Here is a 4,669-nt window from a genome sequence, read left to right as displayed (position 1 = left end):
CATTAGATCATAGAGTCACGAACAACTATTATTATTATTATTAGCTGAGCTGTGAGTTATACAATCACAATACAACAAAAAACAATTATTTTCAGTAGACTTTGCCTTCTTGTTCCATTATAGGCTGTATTGTGCTTTATTAAAATAGTGCTATTAGCTAATTTTGGCCATAATCCATTATCAAGCACACTTCCTACGTCATTTTACATACCGTGCTCATCACATTCTTTTATGTCACATACATAAAACCAGAAGTAATACTCCACCATTAACAAACCGATGTTACAATGGAGAATGACTCACATACCATATTGAAATAAATCATTAACATTCATAACATTAAGTTATAAATGCCAGATAACTAGCAGCTATACAGTGCAATTTAGATGACACCAGCCTTTTATTCAAAGAAGCAGAGTTCTTTCTGATTTAGGCTACTCAATTAAATTTAGCTGACATAAGCAAGAAAGGTGTTAAGCAGTGTTATGATAATTTAGAGGTAAAGCATTAGACATGTTAGGTTTCTACAATTTCCTTGTCTTGTTAACAAACTGTATAACCTGGCTCATTCCAAACCTGTGAAGTCTCTCTTTCTTGATGGGATCTATGGAACATGATGAAGAAATGACTGGACCTCTTCTGGATTTACATCTATCCTCTTATTATCCTGTGTGGGTATGAGAAATTAGTTCTTAGTAAAATTTCTAATGTTTCGAGGAAAGACACTAATTCCAGCTTCATTAACGTCCTTGGCTTTGTCCAAACTGCAGTATTTGATTTACCTGTTTGAATGGTAACTATATTTACTTTGCAATCTACCTTTCAGGTGAATTTCCCTAACAATGACCTATGGATTACAATGGTAATCATTGGAATAGGACGGATACTGCACTGGGTAGATGATGTTTTCTAATAAATAGCACTGCAATTGTTAAAAAGTTGTCAGCTGTAAACAATGGTTAGTATGATGCGACCAAGTGAGGGATCGGGGATCCACTTCCAGTGAGCAATCTTAAAAGCTCTGCATTTACTCATTCCACAGAACAATTCATGCACAGCATGCAGAGAGTGACACAATCTTCACACTAGTAAGAAGCATTCTCAACAATGGGCCTGTTGTCATTCTTAACTGTATTGCCATCCAAATTGTTGACTGGTCCCCCTATTACTATATGATCTTTTCCAAGAACCTTCCGTAAAGAGCATAAATCACAGATGGCATCATTGAGCCTTGTACTTAACTTAAAAATCCTACAGTATACCTGTGAACTACTTTCTACAGATTTTAACTAGTTCTGACATTCAGACAAGGAGGAAATAATAACTTGGCTGGAAGTTTTTTGGTGTCCATATTGGTGAGAACTTGAACCAGAAAAAACAATTTTGGAACTTCTAAATAAACTCTATTCTGCCACATTACCACACACTGCAAATCTTGGGAAGAGACAAATCAGTAAGCCGGCGTATTTTCTGTGTTTTCATTTAATATCATGTGGAATAATGGAAAAAATGGAAATGAGTGTATGGTATCATTGGCTGGGAGGCCCCTATTCGGGGAAATTCAGCCGCCAAGGGCAAGTCTTATTACATTTGACACCACATTGGGCGACTTGCGCGCTGGTCATGAGGATGAAATGATGATGAGGACAACACAACACCCAGTCCCCGAGCAGAGAAAATCCCTAACCCGGCCAGGAATCGAACCCGGGCCTGCTTGCATGTGAGGCGAGCATGTTACCACACAGCTAAGCAGGTGGACATATATGGAATCATGTTCTGGGTTAACTCATCTTTGAGAAAGAAAGTGTTCATTGCATTGCTCAAAAAAGTCCAGTGAGAATAATATGTGATGCTCATTCACGATCATGTTCTAGACATCTGTTTGACGAGTTATGCATTTTTACTACTGCCTCATGGTATATTTATTCCCTCATGAAGTTTGTTGTAACTAATCCACTGCAGTACAACAGGTGCAATGATACACATAATTACAATACCTGGCAGAAAAATGAAATTCATTACTCCACATTAAGGTCGTCCTTAGTACAAGAAGAAGTGCATAATTGTATCCCCAAAATTTTTGGTCACTTACCCTATGACATGAAATGTCCAACAGGTAGAAAAGTTAAATTTCAAATCGAACTGAAAAAGTGTCTTTACATAATATGAATGTGTAATGAGAATGTAAAATGACTTGTTACACATCATAACAACTAATTTTACAAATGATCCATGGAACATGAAACCAAGTAACTCAGTCTCCAAAGAACTGAAGCCATTGGAGACAGCTAGACTGAAGCTAACAGACTTGCAGTGTCACCTAGATCTTTGCACTGATTTAGGATTGATGGTAATCTAGTCATCTGGACCAGAACTAATATTACTACAGCCAACTGCAGTTCCTGAAACAGCCAACTCTTCCTGCATCTAGTTCCAAGATAAGCTGCTGTTTATCAAATACTGTGTAGCAAAAGTGACTATCACTGCATTTCCAGAAGTGACACTCTTACATGAATACTGAACATAAAATGGCATTATAATCTAAGAAAAAAAAAATACAATTTACATACACAGACATTTGTATTCTTACAGGTATAGTATGACATGGATGGAACAGGTAGTTGGCTGTGGCCATATATTAGGAACCATCCGACATTTCCTGCATTAATTTTGAGAAACGATGGAAAACTCAAATCAGGAAGGTTGAATAAAGATTAGAGCCTCCATCTTCCTGCAACAGTTTGTACATTTGTTCATAATAATACTGATAGTATTTGTTTGGTATGCTATGATCATGAAAGATAACACGTTAGGGATTTTTATGCAAAACTGTTTGACAATAAAAATTATTTTACGGCAAATTAGCTACATAATTTAGGCGTAGTTTTTAAGCTTAAACTTTATGCACACCATAATGAAACTTTTTTTACGAGAGAATATGAAAATTGTAAATTTAGATTTTAAGATCGTTTATTGTCACAAAAACAGTGCGTAGGTTAGTTCACAGCTTTTGCACAATCGAGATAAAACAGAGTAATTTCAACTATTAAATTTGTGGATACTGGCTTTATACGAACCTAGTAGTTGCAATTACACAAAATTATTGGTATTTTCGTTAAACTATATGTTTTCGTAAAACTAAATGCTAAAACTTAGCTATAGCTGTGGGATACAGCGTCGATGCGGCGTATTTTCTCACTAACAAATATTATCTACTAAGTGCAGATAAACAATACATTACAGTAGCTGTGAACGTACTGAACTTCTGTAACTACGAAACATTAAATAGTTTCATCTAAGCTACAATTATAGCTAACCAGGAAAGCAATTCAATAATTAGAATCTTGGGCTACATTGCAAACCTATATTTCGCCGCAACCTCCATTCAAAACCAGTAATTTACAAAAATGTCAAATCTGCTGTGCTGAAAATTCAAGGGATGAGTTACCTCTGTAGCACTTCGAACAATTTCAATTCGAGCGCTCCGAATATTTCGCTCGTTCCTCTTCTCTCATTGGTTACCTAAAACTGTCTTCCCATTGGCTAAGGGAGCTGACGCATTGCCAACATATATGCTTGGAAAAAAGAAGTGGTTGACACGGTTCTAATATGAACTGAAAAACTGGCATGTCGAATATGATTTCTGCCAGTCAACTTTGGAGCTGTTAAAGGACTTATGCACCAATTTGTCTACCGACCTATCACGCACACTGTTTCGCCCAACAAATTATGCCGTATGTTGCGCTGTAGTGGCGACCGTCCCATAAAAGTTTATCTGCTGTCACTGCGAGCGGAATAAAGGTTGAGTTGAAATAAGGCTAAAGGCGGACAACTGTCCCAGATTTTGCGGGACCGTCTTATCAATGGAACCTCTAATCCCGCACTGGAAGAATTAATAAAAAAAAGGCCCACAAAACTCGTAACATGTCCAGCATTTTTGTAATTGTAGGAAGTATCGATCGACTTGTCAATACAGCATCTCTATATATGTGAAGACAGTAACTTTTTTCTCGAAAGAACAGAATACTGTTGATGACCTTGCAGCTTTTCCCTGGAATAAATGATGACTAACTGAAACCCTCAGCTGCCGACAGGTGTTGTTGATATACCTCGATGTGGACAGTTGAAAAGGTGTGCCCCGACCGGGACTCGAACCCGGGATCTCCTGCTTACATGGCAGACGCTCTATCCATCTGAGCCACCGAGGACACAGATGAACTGTGCGACTGTAGGGACTTATCCCTTGCACGCTTCCCGTGGGACTCACATTCCCAACTGTCCACAATTCTACATACGTAATGTACCTTATAGACATTTGCCCATCCACTCATTACTCGCGCACGCTTTAGCGATTCCCGTAAGAGTTTGGGCAACCTGTGCGCATTCGCACAGACGAAGGTTGAAGGTAGCCTTCAACTATATATGTGAAGATAGTAACTTTTCTCGAAAGAACAGAATACTGTTCAGATGGATAGAGCGTCTGCCATGTAAGCAGGAGATCCCGGGTTCGAGTCCCGGTCGGGGCACACGTTTTCAACTGTCCACATCGAGGTATATCAACAACACCTGTCGGTAGCTGAGGGTTTCAGTTAGTCATCATTTATTCCAGGGAAAAGCTGCACGATCATCAACAGTATTCTGTTCTTTCGAGAATAGTTACTGTCTTCTC

The 4,669-nt window shown here is 38.4% G+C and overlaps 1 non-coding gene across 1 annotated transcript; it reads right to left on the bottom strand.

The window, feature by feature from the left end:
* Positions 1–4,134: 4,134 nt before the first annotated feature.
* Positions 4,135–4,208, bottom strand: Trnat-ugu. Its single transcript has one exon. It is a non-coding gene; the product is annotated as a tRNA-Thr (tRNA).
* Positions 4,209–4,669: the final 461 nt, after the last annotated feature.

The sequence above is a fragment of the Schistocerca americana genome, chromosome 10 (assembly GCF_021461395.2).
Source record: "Schistocerca americana isolate TAMUIC-IGC-003095 chromosome 10, iqSchAmer2.1, whole genome shotgun sequence".
Taxonomy (NCBI): domain Eukaryota; kingdom Metazoa; phylum Arthropoda; class Insecta; order Orthoptera; family Acrididae; genus Schistocerca; species Schistocerca americana.
This window is presented reverse-complemented; position numbering and strand designations above follow the sequence as displayed.